Source organism: Carettochelys insculpta, chromosome 22 (genome assembly GCF_033958435.1).
Source record: "Carettochelys insculpta isolate YL-2023 chromosome 22, ASM3395843v1, whole genome shotgun sequence".
Taxonomy (NCBI): domain Eukaryota; kingdom Metazoa; phylum Chordata; order Testudines; family Carettochelyidae; genus Carettochelys; species Carettochelys insculpta.
In genome coordinates, this window is record NC_134158.1 from 21,302,075 (window position 1) to 21,321,010 (window position 18,936).

Sequence of the window (18,936 nt, forward strand, 5' to 3'; positions counted from 1 at the left end):
CGGGTTATGGAGAAAGCAATGTTTAGTAGTCAGAATAGTGTGATCATGGTCAGGTCATTTCTCCTCTCCACCTTGCATTTCCTACCTGTAATCCCACCTCAGGGGATGTTGTGAGGTTTAACTAATGTTTGCAAACTGCTTCGAGACCTTCAGATAAAAGGTGCTATAGAACTGTGGTGTATTACACTGGCTTGATTATAATCAGATGAAATGTGTGTGACCAGTGTCCATGGGCTTTAATAAGCTTTCAGGCTAATAAGAAACTCACCTAGCAAAGGAAGAAGGCAGAATTATTAGAAGTGTTGTGACTGATGCTGCCTTTCTTAAGCTTATGTTAATGGCCAGTCCCTTTCAAGCTCTTCTTGTTAGAATGTGTACAAATAGCTCTCAGCATATTTAGCCAGCCTGGGGCTTTCAATACCACATATAAAGCAGCCACTTTTGGAGACTATGGCTCTGTTCATTCTGATTAAAGCAGTTCAGTGCCAGCTGGGTACTGCTGCCTTCAGTGGTTGGTTACTAACTTCTTGGGACAGTGAATGAGTGCTTTACATACTGGTCTGAGTCACTTGTCATTCTTCCATAAGCCTCCTAATTTGCTACCACATAGAAAAGCTAGGAAGAGACCAGGCCACAGAGATTCTCCTCATTCTTTTGCCTTATTAGGCTGTTCATCGGATTTTGTTTCAAGACTGAGGCTAACTTGGAAGAGGAATAGCATAAGGAAGCATTAGAACTTTGGGGAGGGGGGGGTGGGGGAGGTGGTAGGTGGAGTCTAGGACAGACAGAACCTAAACAAATGCTGCTGTTTTCCTGCTATGTTTTTTAGAATAGTTTCAGTCCTTCCTCTTCATAAGAGCTCCTCGTGGCATTTCAGGTCAGGTGCACTTACCTTCAGGTTATAAGATTATCTGGGCATAGTATTTTCCAGGCTGAGAGATCTTGGGTACCCTTCCCAACGGAACAAAAATCAACTCTCTCCATTCAGGGAAAGAACAGTTCCCAAAAGTTTGAAGCAGCCAACAGTAAGATACTGAACTGAAATATTGATGATTTTTTACACATTTTCCAGTTAGTTTTGAGAGAGCCCACAGTGGCTATACAGACAATCCTAATCTCTCATGCAAACTCTAGAAGCTTTTAATAGAAGGCTTAAAAGTATTTGCATTGCTGAATAGCCACGTCAGAAAAATCATCCAAACCTGAGAATGAGCCAGTCATTCACGGGTACCTTAGTAAAGAGCAGCTTTCCAAGCTACTGGAAAATGGCACAATTATGCAACAAAGCGAACGTCAAGCTGGATACTTAGCTGGGCAGAAGGAATTACTCAAATGTAGTACTTGGAATGATGAGGGTTTCAGAATAATTAAGTTACATTGTTTGAAAAGGCCGAGTTTTCAGAACTCACAAAGGCAGGACTAGGTGGGAGCTTAGTCTTCAGCTAGGAAAATTCAAGTTAGCTATTAACAAACCATTTCACTTTAAGGGGCATAAAGCACCCAACAGATTACCTAAGATGGTTGTAGAATCCCTGTCAGCAGCAGTTAACTTGTTAAGTATACACATGTCAGGCATGGCCTAGGTATGCTGAAGCCCGCCTCTGCACAGGGGACAGACTAGATAACCTCGTGGTCCCTTCCAGATCTACATTTCTAAGATTCTAGGACAAAAACAATTAGGCAGTAGGACTATTCCACTGCTTAGGATTCTTTGCCAAAAATATAGAGGATCTGCCGCAGGCTGTGCAGGTTGGGTGAGGACTGAGGCGAGCTGATGTTTTCAGAGACTGCCCTATGAGCCTATTATTCCTCCTCTTCAGGGTTTCAGTAATCACTTCCCCGCATGCAGTTGAGACACGTTTTTATGCACAGCTGGACTGCATCTCCAGTCACCTATTTGGGACCATTGTCTGTTCTTCCTCACAAGAAGAATCTTGTGTCATCTTCAGCCTTGTAAGCTTGAATCCAAAGGACGCTTGGAAGCTCAGACATGCACAAGTGGGTAGCACTTAGTGCTGCTGGCCAAGTCACTTAGCAAATTTATTCTTGTGTCTAGTATTTAAGTGGCACTCATTACAATGTTGCTGAGTCCACTCCCCTACTGAGTGAGCAGAGATATAGCCAAGGAGAGAGATACAGTTAGAGATTACTGAATCAACAGCTCAGCATTTGTGTCAATCCCAGAAGCTAAGCAACCATATATTTGTACTGAGGTTTCAAAGCAAATTTTTCAGAAGCAAAAGGGCAAGTTTGCAATTTAATTCTCACAGGCTTAATGCTGCTCTCCTTAAAGATTAAAATATTCAAAAATAATTTTAATATTAACATTAATATTTAAAAATATTGTAAAACATTTTACAAGATCCATGAAGATTGGGGGAAAAAAAACACATTCTAAGTCATTTTACTTCCGGCTGAATGCCTAGGCAGCCATTACTGAAAGACAGCAAAGGATTTTAGCACTGTCTGCTGTTGCAATGGGTACGTTTTTTATCCAAAGGAGAAGCCATACAAAATATCACTGATGGCAACTCATACTATAGTCTAATGCATGTAGCATCGCATGTAAATGTACATTCCAGTTAGGGATAAACAGCTGTTTGAGCCAATACTCCTCTCTGAAATCTTGGTATTCTTGCTATGTCATTTGATGGCTTAATTACCAGTTAGAGGCACAGAAGCAGAGCGGCTTAAAAGTTTGTTTTTATGCCTCCAAATTCTCAGCATGTCCCATCTGCCTCAAGATGTTTTTTCCAGTGACAGATTTCAAGATGTAAATGAAAGTTTGCCCCATTTATGTCACGGGAAATTAAGGTAATTTTCTTCCTGCTCCCTAAAAAAACAGAAGTGTTAAATTCTGTGTAAGACAGCGATTTAAACTTTAGCATTCTTGGATTCTGAAATAAACCACATCCAGATATGTTACAAAGTGCTGTGGAAAGATAGTCGGATGTCTAATTCAAAGCTACCAGTGATTTAATAGCCAAGATTTTAGTCTGAGAATTTTCCTCAGAAAACATGGAACTGATGATGTATTAGCACTTTATTTCACAATGCTGGGAGAGACACTGCAAATTAGTCAATTTTGCAAATTATCACTGAAGTGAACAATAGATAGGTGGTACAGCAGGATACACTGTTCACTATTTTCATTTGGACACATTCACACTGCTTACCTTTCCTGATAATATATTAATAAATGTTTTAGTATACTCACTTCTAAGTGAAATGTCTGTAACCCAGGACCAAATTACAGTGACTCTGCTATTCTAGATCCTGGTTAGGAAGAGAGGTAGCTGCCATTTTGTGCGTAAGAATGATTTTACTGTATTTGACAAGCAGAGAACCTCAAGCCTTAAATGAAAGGTAAACATAAAATACTGAAGCTACGTTATTAGGATGCACAGTGCTGAACAAGACAGGCAACAGCAGCATTTCACCTCTTTAAAGCATTTCACTGGTGGAAGACTTCTGTTCACATGTCAATGCAAGTCTTAATATCAAGACGCTACAGTACAAATTACATATGCATTTTATGAACAGCATCATATTAATCCCGTTGCCTCCAGCCAACTGATTGTTTTTCTAGATCTGTTCTCGTTCCCAGGAATCATCATAGGGCAGTTCTGCAGTCTAATAGACAGGTCAGACAAGATCATGATGGACCTCAGTCCTTAGAATCCATCAGAGAAAATGCATTATAGAAAGGATGGTTACTTCCCCAGGATCAGACCAATTAGTGCCTGAGCTGCTTCTTTGCTAAAAGAGCATAATTAATAGCTCTCATTTTTTCTAAATGGTATCAAGCCTTTATGTCCAGAAAAGATACACACACAGCCCTGACCCAACATGAGTCAGTGAAGGGTATTTGTGTTACAGATGTCCCACAAATTTCATATGGGATTCTTCTAATCTCATTTGTTAGTTTGTCTTCCCCATAGTCAAAGTTACTCCAGACATAACCAAAAAGTTTAATGCTTAAGCCTTGCAAACAATTTTGTAACACTAAGGCTGGCAGTTTCATTGCACACATTTTCACTTAACTCCTATTATTTCTTATCAGGTTTTATTTTTTTCATTAATTTTGTTGCTTGCTGTTGAAGAAAGTTTTTAGGATTGTCTTAAGGCTCTTCAGCTGAGTCCTCATGAAATCAGTCCTGATGACTTTTGCTTAAACAGTAGGTCAGAGCTGGCCTCTGAGAGGCAGCTGTTAAAGCCGAGCTACAGGACCAGAGGTACTATGAAGCAAGTTGAGATTCAGTTCCCACAAGGGGAGAAATATCCTGATTAGTCACTTGATTTGCTAGCAGTTCTCTTTGCCAATTCAATGGTGAAATTGTTTCTTCCACTGCAGCAAACTATCGAATGCCAGCTAACATTGCAGAAGAAGAGAACCTTCATCAAAACAAACAAAAAGGACACTGAACTCTGGGAGTAGACAAACCTGATCTTTTTACAAAGTTGTTCTACCTGTCTTGTGAAAGGATGCTGCTCTTCAGTTTGTTGCTGTTGCTATCATGTCCTTACATGGTAAAGAAGCTCAGACCTGTGACAAAGTCAAAGGAAGATGACAAATTTACAACCCTTCCATTGTAGACACAAAGAATTCAGATTCATTTGTACAGTGACCTGATAAGTCAGTTTCTCCGATAGATTGATTAGCAATGCAGGGTCTTGTTTGCACTGTGAAACTGGCAATTTCAGGTTTGCTATGCACCTTGACCCTGACAAGTAGTTCACTGCAGTCATTTTGACTGAACTGGATACTCTCATTCTCTGCAAACAACCCATAAAGAAAGGAAATCAAGAAAACAGATGGAGACTTAAGTCTTTTAAGAAAGGTGATCATGTTCAGGAATTCACTACTGAATTAATGGAAATTTTGTTGATATAATTGACACCATAGCCCACTTTATTATGAACACCAGGCTCTGTCATCCTGCAGGGATCATTTGAAAACTGTAGAATTTTGCATCCTTTGCAAGACCTTTGAGAATTAAAAAAAGTTGGATCATTTAAAAGAGGTGAAGCTGGAAGCAGTCTGCCCTGCAATTAGTTTGCAATAAACCACCTAGGACAGACGTTGACTGCTGTATTGCTTCAAGGGGTATTTACTGACTACATGGAATTCCCGTTTTTCATTCAGCCACCCCTTCAAGCAGATGCTCTCATTAAGAAGAAATCTTTATATCCTGGGAGTTTTATATCATCGCTAACCCCAACTTCAGCATAAAAAACATTATGAATCCCCACGTTCTCACAGGTGCATTAATAGGCTTGAAAGCCTTGGGCTGGTTTACACTAGCAACTTCAGTTGGTTTTACAAAATTACTATGGGATGTGGACTTTGAGCAACAGTTATATTGACCAAGCCTCCCGGTGTAGACATTGCTATGAAGACAGGAGGACTTCCCTCACTGACATAGCTATTGCTTCTCAGGGAGGCGGACTATATTGTGATGGGGAAAAGTAGGCAGGTGGTGGTTTCGCTGCAGACATTTGAGTGTAGACAAGCCCTTAGCCCTCTCAGTAAGTACTCTCAGAAGTGACCAAACAGCTCATTTTCAATTTGACTACATTTTATTTTTGGTGTTAGTTACATCTGAGAGCCAAGGGTCCCACTTCCAGATATTGTACAGACTGACAGCCAGCCTCCTGGGGCATGAACTATTGATTTTAGTTTCTAGCTCCCATTGTAGGTAGAACTTGGAGGAAATTCACTTGAAGGTGATCACTAAAGATTTTCAAGGCTATCTAAAGACTCCTAATGCCCAATTAGATAGCCAAATTCCCTAGGAAGCTCTGAAAGTCTCAGCCTACAATTTTATGATCCTTTCTCAGTCTGTCCCAGAAAGCATGTGACAAGCTTCAAGTTAATGATACTATTATAACATGAATGTTCTGTTTTATATCACCTTCTTTTAGCCTGACAGCTACGAGAAAAGCTACTTACTGCATGTTTAAAAAAAAGCCATTGATTTAACTCCATTTACAATAGAGTACAAGTTTACACCTCTATTCTCCTTCATTCAATATTAACTGAACGTTCCTATTCTCTAAAGAAAACAAAAAGTTCAGAGTAAAGTTATTTTACCTGAAGTGAGCTAGGTTGAAAGACAGACCATACTGAAGTCATACTGCTAGGACTTCTCCTCCCCACTGACAGAGATTTTACGATTCTCTTTGCCCCAGACAGTCAAGTGATTTGACCCCATGTGCAGTCGTTGGAAATGGTAGTATTTACTTCGTCACATCTGCAAAGATTTCTCCCAGTAGAGTGAAAGGCTTTCAGCAGACAGAATGTCAACACTGAGTCTAAGTCGCCGCTCTCCCTGAACTACAATAGGTAAGTGGACAGAAGCATTTGTACAACGATATAGCTGTATCCACACTCTCCCGGTGTCACTCAATGAGAAGGATATCTTCATGCCACCCTCTTATTTGTGAGTCTGTTGATGGTTGATCAACTCAATTCTGGAGCTGCAGGGCTTACCACAGAAGAGGCAGGCATTGGGAGCTGTTAAAAGGGAGCACAGCAGTTTTTGCCGCTCTTTTCTTCTTCTTCACTTCTCATCTACACTGTGGCAGGACCTCTCAAAATTGTGCCACCCCCTTACAGATTACCACTCTTCACTGGGGATGGTCCAGTACAAGGTTCTCCCAAGTGTTGACACAGATGCTGCATATTTTCATGTGCATGTCCCTATATAGCTTCCTTTGGCCCCCAAGGCTCCTCCATCCTTCCTTCAACTTGGAAAACAATCTGTTTTGGAAGGCGCCGATCAGATGCCTGAACACCGTGACCAGTCCAACGAAGTTGTTGATGAATGATAATGGCTTCAATGCTGGTCATGTTCAAATTTTCTAGTGTTCATGCACCTATCCTCCCAAGAAATATTCTTCCAATAGTATAACTATCTACACTAGGGATTAGGGCATAAGTGTGTGTTGTCAATTAGGGATGTGGGTTTTTTCACACCCCAAACTGTTGTAGCTCTGTCAGTCTTAGTTTTTAGACCAGCCTTGACTTGCCTCCATAAATATAACATTACAACTCCGTGTAGAGAGATGTTTACTGCATTCCACTCTGTTACACCTCTGCACGTCTACTGAAGATGCAAAGGTTACACAAGTGTCAGCTGCCTGATTTACAAATCTTCACTACAACTCTGAAGGGAAAAATCCAGCTTGACTCGCAGACCCAGTAGCAGGATGGAAAACGCTTTTTTTTTTAATTGTGAAAAACACATTTTATTTGAAAACTGTGACAAACATAGAACTCCAAGAGGTCATTTTCAGTCTTGAGCCATACTTCAAACTTTGAACTTTCCCACCCTCCAAAAGCCCACCCACAGATGGTACTACAGAAAGGCCCATAATGCAAACTGAGCAAGACGGGCATTTCTTTTAGTGCTGGCAGGACAATAAGCAGCATGTTCCTGCTGTAGCTAGGAAGTGAGAATCAGATAGCCTTGCTGTAAGTCCTAGTATGCAGACAGGTGCCATGTGGCAGTAAAATGCTATTTGTTTTCTACTTGGTACATAGTCATATCACAAAGCAATCAGCAGATCACCCAGCATAATAAAGCTATTAAACCTTACACTTGCTAACGCCTCTAATCAAGTAGATGCCTTATTTACAGACATATAATTAAGCTGTTGCTTTAATATTCTGCAGTCCTCTCTTATGGCTTGAGAAAGTAAGCCATTATACAGGTTAAGTAGTTCATATAGCTGTGTATGAACTGTTATGCTCCCAGAAGCGTACTCTTAGTGAAACCTTCCACAGCTTGCATACCCTCTTGGGCACTGACACCACAGTGGACAGTTATGTCAAGCCATCACCATATTATGGATCATATTATGGGCCCTCCTCTGGAAGTCCCACTCATGCATCGAACGAAGCAGGTACTTGCCTACGAAAAGTTACAGTCCAAAATCTCTGTTAGTCTAAGGTGCCACGGGACTTGCTGCTTTCGAAGATGCAGACTAACTCTGTTACCCCTCTGATACATATTATGGATCATTACCACCACCGTTGGTCAGCAACATTTATGGAACACTCTGGCTCACAGCAAAAATTTAGTCATTGTAAAAGCACTATTACTCAAGACAATTTCAATATTCTTTCACAAGACTGGCACAATGATTACAATCATAAACACTGTTGTGTCCAGCACGCCTTTAACATGAGGTCCTGTTTTACTGGTCACATCACAAGGATTACTCACTAGTTAAAACAAAAATGGGCAGTGTTTCTGAAAGAAATTAGAGAATAATTGCAAGCTCAATTCTCCCCTCCAGAGGTTTGATTCTCTGAGGTGTTGAGAAGCACTGGGTTCCAACAAAACCAATGAGAGCTGAGGGTGCTTAAACTGCAGTTTTCTATCACACAGAACTCTTTCACAGTGGAATGTTTGAGAAAGACTGAGAATCGTAACAGTTGAACAAGTAGCCACTCCTACATCACAGTCATACTGTCATAAAACTATTATGAAATAGGTGAGGTGAGGAGCAGAAGAAAATGGAAATCCCTGTTATCTTACACTTGTGAACACCTTTATCTGTTAACAGACTTGATTCTTCTTTGTCTGGAGTACAGCTTTTGTTTACTTCAATTTAATCCGCTCTTCAGAAGTTATGCATACACACTTGATTCAATCTGGCAAACAGCACACTCAGGCAAGGTAGTTACTAAGCATAATACTTCACAAATTCTCTCATACACAGCACAGAATCATACTGTAGACTTCATGATGTGCTGTTGTAATGTGGCACTTAAATCGAGACAACAAAAATGTAACCACCTTCTGAATCAATGGGATGTTTACATTCTGGATTTGGTCCAACCCAAACCAAGTTTAAGTCACAGTTACAAGTAAAGCTAATAAAGACTGAATCTCTTGTGTGCCCTTCAAAATGGCTCAAGGACGGAGGTAGCTATTGTGTAAAAATAGTACGTACCCAAGCCTACAACCTTGGATGGTAAATCAAATGTTACACAATTTGGATTTTACAGTCCAAGTTTGTGGCAGAACAAGAAAACCAAGTTAACTTGTAAAACAAGCCTTGGTGTTTTCTGACTTTACTTACTAGCACAGCAAAGGAGATGGCTTCCAGTAACTCACTCAAGAATATCATCTTCTTGTGAAAACAGTGATCTCTCCAACTGCAACACTACAAGAAATAAGTGTACAGAACACAGGGGTAGGATATACGTTTCCATTAAGGCTGAATACTGGCACTCATTTGCTTTTTGTTTGCTAGTGTTTGGAAAAGCATGCAGAGGATGCAGACAGATTCTGCCCTGCTGCTAATGTCAAATAGCTGAGATTCCAGCTCAGAAACCCCAGAGACTGGACACATACCAGCAGTAAAACCGCAACTGTTTGGATGGCTTGTGTATGCACATAGACCTATACCTATTCGGTGCCAGTGGAAAAGCCCTATGTAGTCTTGCTGAACTGTAACATCCCTTGCCCTTTCACTACAGGAGTCAGTATTCACACTAAGCAATGCATTAATCCACTGTAAACCCTCTAACAGGACAGTTTTATTTCTACAGCATACTGAAGTGTTTAAATGTCAGAGACTCCCTGTGCTGTCACAGCGTTTGCTGGAATTGAAGTTGCCCTGTGGCCTGACATGGCCATTTCTGCTTTTCCTTCTAGTTCAAACATGACTGACTTCAGTCTAATGTGTTACCAGTCGTGTAGGCAGGTATCAGAATCACTGACTGACCAGTTAGTGCATCCTTTGCTAAACTTACAAAATATTTGAGTCTCAATTTTACCTTCCCTTTAACCTTTGTATTAGGGCTCTGCCTCTCAGGATCAGAGAGCTTTGATGATGTGTATTTCGCCAGATGCTTTTTATAGTATCAAATAACCACTTTGCTCAGTAGGTGAGACTTGCATTTCTGAAGCAGAAAGTCTCAGCCACCAAATAGATGTGAGTGGGCTAAATAGCAGGAAATTAACTAGAAGTCCAATTCAAAACATGTTACCCAAGAGACCAAAGCCATTTAATTTTTTTGAAGCATAAGAAAAACATAGGACTGTGGTTTCCAACCAGTTCTGAAGCAGTACCCACTATAGTGAACTAGCCACAATCAACCAGCCAAATAGCCACATGTGGACACCATGGACTTACAGCCTATTCCTGGTGCATGTCAGCATCCCTTAAGGCAACGAATCAACAGAAACAATGGACATTGCTCCTAAAAGGCACCAGGAAAACAAGTCATCAAGTGCTTTTCTGTCACTCTGGATGTCACTCTCAGCCTTTAAATCAGCAGTTCCCAACCTTTTAAAGACAGGGACCCATTCTGACAATTCAATAAGACTTTGTGACCCAAGGCAAAAGTGATCCAAGACTTTGTGACTCAGAGGAGTGGGGGAGAAGGGTATCCCCTGGGAAAAATGCATCCCCCATGCCTACCAGCTTAAACCCCTCTCAGCCCCAAACCACTTCCCCGTCCCATCTACCTCACATGAGTTCTACATACCACCGCTGTTAATACTTTACCAGGTCGCCATCAACTCCTTTGTGCGGCTCCCCACAAACCTCCTACTCCTTTCCCACACCTGCAGTGCAGGCAGTTCCTCCCTGACATGCCAAAACGAGACCAAATTCAAATGGTCCAATGGCTGGATCCCTACCGCCATCCGTTAAAACAATCAAATCAAGTTTCACTTCAGCGCAGCAGGGCAGGGTCGGGGAGCCAGAGGAATGAGCAGCTGCAGAAGCCGAAAACAGCTCTTTAAAGAGACACATGTGGCTTGGAGCTGCCCAGATGGCAAACCTTAGAAAATCTAATAGTGACCCATGTTTGGCTCCCAACCCATAGGTTGGGAAGTCCTGCTTTAAAGGAAGGGGAATGGAGAGAGGAACTGCTAGATGACCTGGTTCACTGGAGTCTAGTGAATTTTAGCAGCTGGACAAAACCCTGGATCCTGAGTTGCCTACCTCATTTTATTTTCAGTCTTCACTGTCATGCACTACAGCCTAATCTACACTAGAACAAACAGGGAGATCTCTGGCAACTTAAAGACACAGCTTTATTTGGGCATAAGCTTTTGTGGGAGCAAACAAGGTTTGCCAGATGCAAATAGCGAAGTGGGTTATTGACTATGACAGCTTTTTACCCAAATAAATCTATTGTTCTTTAAGGTGCCACGAGACTCCTCAATGTTTGTATGGATACAGACTAACATGATGACCCTTCTAATACTAATCTATACTAGGAAATTTTCAGAAAACATTCCAGCAGCATCAGTGGTAGTTCCAGTGTGGATGTGTTTAATGTGTTAAATTGGACTCTGATATAAAATGGTTTTAATTTCAGATACAGGAAATACAAAACCCACAGATCAATACAGGAAATTGATGATTAGTATTCGCTGATCATAAGTAAGTGTATGAATTTATCTGACTCAAGTTGCTAGAGCTAAAATAGTGGAAAGGAAGCTGTTGAAGGATCTGAAAAGATGGAACTAGATAATTCTTTTACAGTAAAGTACAAATACTAAGTTGAATAGGAAGAGCCTCAAGAGCAGCAGAAAATCAGTTTATCTGCATTTTCAAGCTTAAATTTGCCACTGAATGAAACTGTCTATTGAAATAGAAGACCAATGACTCATCAACCTGGAAGTGAGACAGCAGCAAAGGTTAGAATATAGCCATGACAACTCCTATCCATGATCCAAATATTCCAGCAACTCTTCAATATCAGCTTCATATACGGATAGGAATAGTCTATGATCTTCCTTCACACCCCAAAATTGTCAACCCCCCCCCCCCCAGATCTGTGATTTTGCTATAAAACCAAAAGGCAAAGTTTTTAACTTTGTAAGCTGCAACCTTCTTTGATGCTAAAAATCAAAGGCTATGATGCACAAAATGAGGAATTTAAAGAAATGATTGAAGCACTTCACTCTGATATCCTACCCCAGACAGATTTGAACTCACAGGCCTGCTTGTAATTACGGTGTAGAAATGGCATAAAGTAAACTAATTAAAAATATAAGGACTGCTAATGCAAGATGGTTAAATGAACATGACCAATGAACCAATATTGGCAGAAAGCATCCTACAAAGGAAAGTGTGTTTCTACTTCATGCTACTGATTCTGTGCCTCCCTTCAAATAAGTACGATAAAGTGGTTAAGAGGGCTACCCAAGAATACAGATGTGTACGGCACAGTGATCTTTGCCTATTGCCTGAGCAAAAAGGCAATACAATGAAAGTGAATCTCGGATGTGTAGGTATTCCAGCCTGCTATTTAAACCTCACTGAGAAGTTAACACCTAGCTGTTCTAATTCACCTTGTGCAGGTACTCTGTAGGCACGAGTCCACACCCCACAAGAGGAAGTCTGAAATTAATTTTTTTTTTTTTTTAAAAGAACAGGTAATCTGAGGTAAATGTTTAGGTTACATGGGTACACGATAAGCCAGTGGCAGATCCATTCTTGGCTCCTAATCCTGAGCTCAATCCACTAGCCCAACATGCCTCCAATTTTTATGTAGCACTGTGAAAAACTGATGTACAAGTGCTAAGCATTAACATTCAGCAGAGCTAATTTCTCTGTAGAGACAGTTCTGCCAAACATTGTGCCGCAAGAAAAAACCTGAAAGGGCACACTGCAGAACTATTCAATAGGTTAGATGCAAAGTTGTTTTATGGTTTTGCTGAAACCACGGGTGAAGAGACTTATTCTGGACAGATGCAGTTGTATACAGCAAAGATGTATTTGAGGGAGAAGTGGAATTATTTTGGGGAGGCTGAAGGGATTTTTTTTTTTTTAAAAATTAGCCTTTGAGCAGACTGAAATTTCAAGCTACTGCTTCTACTTTGAAATCAGTGAACTTTGTGTTTCTACTAGCATGCCAATTTAAACATAACCTGCATTCGGTATTTCCACATTCAGCATTTCTTTACTAAGCAAACCTGGCTACCTTAGGTGAAGATCAGCAAGACAGTTTCCCTGTGTGCTTTAGCAAGTTAAATTATACTGCTGAAACAAAAGCACTACCCAGACACACTAACATTAAGAGTGCACAGTGCTGTTATAGCCATGCTGGTCCCCAAACGCTAGATGCACAAAATTAGGTAATATCTTTTACCAGACCAACTCCTGTTGGAAAGAGAATCTTTCACAGGGCTGTTCTTCAAGTTACCTGAAGCAAATCCTGAAGAACTCCGTGTAAACACCAATTAAAGATATTACCTCACTCAGCTTGACTCCCAGATTAGACTAAGCAGTTTCATTATGATTATAATAAAGCATATAAATGCCTCTATGCTGTCTAAATATTTACCACACACACAAATTGCTACAAGCTGAACAGAGTACAGAGGGAAGTGAGCTAAAGAATGGTTAGCACCAATTCAGCACTGTCTGTTCTACACACCTTCAAAACTCCACAGATTACAAGATTCAGTATCATCTACAGAAATAAGACTTACTCTCCACCAGTTCAGATTAATAGGTCAAACATTTCAGTTACGACTCCTGAATCTGTTTACTCACAGCAGATTTTCACATGCATGAGAAGTCCATATATGGCTTTCAGATTTTGAACTGGTTAATGGAGGATGATAGGAAAAAATGTGAAAAATCCCTGAGAATGGGTTTCAGAGTAAAGCTAGTGAGTTGTAACTTTTAAGCAGGTACTGTTTACCTTGCTCTACATGGCACTCTGCCCAAACACAATTCAGAAGTGCTGCACAGTTGGGCCCTTCTGTTTAAGTCCTGACGCTATCCCCTAAATTTCTTCCAGTTCACTTCATCCCCGATTAGCACTGCTCCCTTCTATTTTTAGAATACCCCATCAATCCACATATACACTTTATAGCTAAAGTATTTCATCTCAACTTTCCTAATTACCTGGTCCGGTCCTATCAACTAGCAGCTCTAGTGAGACAGCTCATGTGGTATATCTGTGTTACTTCACTCCTGGGCACAAGTGCACTGTGCAATAACGGCCAAGTATCCACCAAAGTTAGACCACAAAGCTTCTTCCAACTCCTTTTAATCAAAAGAGACACCAGATCTACAACCATGAGCTCAAAGCAAAGGTACACCCAGCTTTTCTCCAGTATTCTATGTCCTTCCATAGCAGTCAGAAAAGCTAGTGTTTGAGAATTGAGCTAACACGTGTTTGTGATTTTCCAAACACAAACATTCCAGCTATTTTAGAAGTGTTATTTTTGTAAAAGGAATTAACAACCTCATTTTGTTACCTCTTCAAACTTGCGTAAAGCTTGCAGCAACTCATGCTGAAATCTGGCAAAATGAGATTAGATATCTAAAGAGGGAAGGATTAACTTTAGGCAATGAACTAAACTTTCAGAAGTCAGCAGGCAGCCAAAACAGCATGCAATGCTACATATACACGAGCATTTTCATCTGCTAGAAGGTGTGAAAATGAGACTAAACTGCTCAAACATCAAGATCACAGTGTTCACTAAACTATGAAGTGTCAAATTCCACATCCCACTTCTTGGGCTTTTATCAGTCTAGATCACTAGCTCTCAACCTCAACTAGGGGTACACAGAGGTCTGAGGGGTTACATCAACTCTTTGTGTAGTTTTACAACTCCTACATAAAAAGCACTAGAAGTCAGTGCACACATTTCAGGCAATGTCTGGTTTGCACTGTTCTAAGTACAATATTTATATTCCAATTCATCTAATACTTATAAAATGAGAAAGCAAGCCATGTCACTGACTGTGTGCAGTCACTTATGTCTAATTTTGTACAAGTCATTTTTACTTGGGGTGTAACATAAATCAGACTCTTGAAAGAGGGTAAAGCAGTCTACAAAGATTGCAAACAACTAGTCTAGATTACGCTTTGACTTTCCCCATCTGTCACCATAATTTTTTCTGGACATTCTCTTGACATTGTCCTAACTGAATTAAAGGATCTAATGTATGTATTACCAAAAGGACATTTAAAAATCCAGCCACACTGGAAGCCAAGTGAATCAGTTCTACATCTCCCCATCTTTTACTATGTAAAACAAGCTACTGCTGTCCTGATATTGCCTATAAAAACCAGGGCCAAACTCTCATGACACAATCAAGGCTCTACTGTGTTATAACAATCATCTTGCTTGGTCAAGTCTCACTCTGGTTTTCCCACAGCAAGGTCTACACTAAGCTTTTAACCGCATTCAAAAACAAAGCCAGGATCTGGCTTAAACACCATCTCAAACATGATCTGAGCAGCACAGATGGTGCAAAATAAAGTGTTACTTGCAAGCCCTACTATACACACCATTATCCAGGTATGAGACTGCTTACAGTGGTATGGCTTATATTGGTTCCTTGAGCTAATATAAGCACTTTCCGACACATATAAACAGGGGTGGGGAATACTTTTTTGTGCCAGAAGCCACTGTCCCACAGAAAAGATAGTCAGGGGGCCACATAAAAGTGAAAAAAAACACAAACCCCTCACTGGAGTGGCTCCTGTCTGAGACACCTCACAGTCCAGCCCCACAAGCAGAGGAGATGGTTGGAGAAGGGCAGGGAAACAAGGTTCAGGGCTTCCCACAGGACAGATTAACTCTTCTGGAACCAAAAGTGGGGGATTTAGAGTTCAGTGTGCAGGAGAGGGCTCCTGGGGAGCAGATGTGGGGTCTGGGTAAAAGTGAGGATGCAGGAGCAGGTGAGATCTGGGAGGGAGGGAGATCTGGATCTGAGTGGCTGCAGGAGTGAGCTTGGCTGAGGGTCTGGACAGGAGGGGTACAGAAGCAGACTGAGAGGACCTGCATGGGAGGGAGCAAGAGTGGTCCCAGAATGTGGGGTCTGGGCAACGTGGCAGAACGTTACCCTCTGTGCATTGCCCCCTCCCACAGCAGGAGAATGAGGCAGTGCAGAGAAATATTGTTTGGAGAGGCTTTTCCCCTGTCGCTCCCATGCACCACCTCGCTGCTCTGAGTGGTCGGCATACCAGTCAGAGCAGAGTGGGCACAGCCTCCAGCCAGTGCTGCACTGCCATTGCCCCAACCAGGGAAGAGAGAGCAGAGGTGGCAGAACCTGCAGCCACTTCTTGCCCCCCTCAGGTAGAGCCAGTGGGCCAGATGGGGCCCTGCCTTGTCTGACTCCAGTCTCCAAGACTTGGGGTCCCACTGTGGGCTGGATGCTGGGAAAGGGAACTCTGAGCCTAAGAGGCCAAATCCATCCTCCCCTTACTTAAAAATCAACGTTACTTTTTCCATGTAGATTTGCCCTAAGATTGCTTTCAAAATGCGTAATTAGAAAAATGACTTTTTGAGAACCGATTTAAGAGTCTGGTCCTGCCCACATCAGTCAATGCATATCTGAAGCCCATTTAGCTGGATTGGATTGGTGTTTCAATGCCCAGTATCAATAAGGCCCTGAAGGGTCAAGTTCTCTTATCGCATGTTTCTTCGAGGAACTGAGGCATTAAAAACAATTTCCAGTTGATGGCAGAGCTGGAGTCCTATCTCAAAAAGGTGACTGATTCATATCATAATAAAATAGTTTCAGTGAAGCGTGAAGGACAAATAGATTCAGGTTTCAGGCATTTCTATATCATGAAAATCATACACTTTGAAATAGTGATCATTAACAGCATTCTCCTACGAGAACAGCAGCTAAGGTGCTACATCACAACAACAACCAACCACTAAAAACTTTTAGCTAGGTGTTGTAAGTGAAACTAAGCTATCATTCAATGCTTGAAAGAGGGCAGAAGCTTTTCTTAACAGCAGTGTATCAGCATGATATAAAAATAAGCCATCTGTACTACCCCCCAAAACATGGAAAAATCATCACCAATAGGACTTGGCTTTTACACACTGTTGAAACCGCCTACTGGCTATTTTTAAAATATCTTTGGTCGGATTTCAGCCTAACCTCACTGAAAGCTTGCAGCATGGACTTTATTACATAGTTTTGACAAACACATTCTTGTTACATTTAGAACAAAATACTCCCTTTGAAAGTTTCTTCTCTTGCCAGCATGGAGTCTAAAAATTCCTCTACCTACTTGAATTCCGATATTCTTAGCTCTGTCTTGAACAGCATGCAATTAAGATAATTAAACAAAATAGCAGATGGTCTCCTTGAATTCTCCACTACCTGCCTAAAGAAAAAAATTTTAAACACAAACCTCAAATTAACAACCAACATGAAAGCACAATCGGCTATAGGTCAGAACATTCCAGGGTCTTACTACATTTCCAGGGTTCTGTAAAAACTGGCTGAGAAAACAACACATACTCTTCACAATCAATTTGAGTCTTGCAAGCAAGGTGTAGCCCTGCTGTGCTGATAGGATTTTGTAATTACCAACAGTGCCCTCCTTAATGGAGAGAGGAAAAAAGATGTGCCCTGCCCAGCTCTGTGAAACTCCCAATAGAAAATTAGATGAGGCTGTGGGGGAGGGAGTTCGAATGTATCTAAGAACTCAAGTGTTAATACTGCTGTAGTCCTAATAATTTCTGGCATCAGTTGACTGAATTCACAGTGCAGTCATTTCGAGACAGGACCTATTAAATTTAAAGGTGTAGTTTTGCAAAATGGGTTCTCATTCAAATTACCCTCTCATCCCAAGGAAAGAGAAACACACAATTCATGCATCTGTCACATATACACGAAAATATGTATATGTATAATATGATGTTATTAAAGGCGTCAGGAAAAAAAAGTGCCCAAAGCATAGAACTAATCTGATGACAATTACCTTTAACTCGGAACAAACCGGGGAAAATTGTCACAACAGATTTTGTCCAATCAAGTATTTACAGATCACAGGCCACAGAAGTGGTAGGAAGGATTCACAGAGCCATACCAGTTATTGCTAGAAGACATACAGCTGCCCTCAGGAGGTAAGGTAATTGAGCCTCAGCATTTTTATGGCTATCGGTTGACCATATGCTTATTAATGAATGTCTGTGCACCACAGTTTTTGTAAATGCTGCTAGGGACCACAGTAGGTGCATTTTTATATACAGTAAGCAAGACTTTGGCTCAGAGACCCATCAATTCTGACAAATATATTTAGACATACAAGGAAATCATACAGACTGGAGCTTCACCTCTAGGGTCACACTATTTCTGGCTCTCTCAGCAGACCAAACAAGAAACTCAGCCAATGGGGAAGAGTGTTTCAAAGGAGCAAGCGAGAGAGACCATGCAGCAGGCATATATTATAGATGTTCTAAACAGAGCCACTGATACCAATAGGTCAACAACTCCTGGAGGCTCTGCAGTGAGCTCTGTAATTATGAAATTCTTCCCCAATGCGATTCCAGGGAAGAGGTGAAGGGTGTTGGAAACAGGCACTTCCCTACCAGGGCTCTCAGCATTTTCCATCCATGGCAGATTAACTCAAAGGGGAGCACCTTAAAGCCATGAGTGATTAGGAATTTGTTCTCTCCACCCATCACCTCATTCATTTCAACATGCCCCACCCAAAACTCATGACTCCTGCTTCCTCATGCAACCAACACCTACTGACAACTCAGCCAACCCCATCCCCTTCCATCCTTTCCCACAAGCACTCATATTCTCCATGATATTCTGCCTTGCCAGCCCATTTCCCCTTCACACCTCTCCAACCCCTCAATCACCATGAGCTGATCTTTCTTAAGACTAGGTCCAACAGCAGGTCCTCATTCCCTATGGAGCCCTCTTTCCTGCACTCCCCTGCCTCAATCTCCCTCTTATGTTGCCTCTCTCAGGTCACAGCCCCCGAAAGCCAACAAACAGCACACCCCTCCAAGACCAGGTTCTGTCTCCACCCACATGATGCCTCTCCAGGCAGGGTCCAGTAGAAGGTCTCTAATCTCCACCACCAACCCTAACCCTTCTAAGAGGCTCCCCAGTTAAGGACTCTCAACCCAAACCACACAGGCAGCTGCCTCATCATGGAGGGGCCTCCCCTCCCCATGCACA

The 18,936-nt window shown here is 41.5% G+C and overlaps 1 protein-coding gene across 4 annotated transcripts in view; it reads right to left on the reverse strand.

Moving 5' to 3' along the window:
* The window catches only part of ACTN4 (actinin alpha 4), an 85,765-nt gene that overhangs the window by 66,031 nt on the left and 798 nt on the right, over positions 1 to 18,936 (reverse strand). The window lies entirely within an intron of this gene.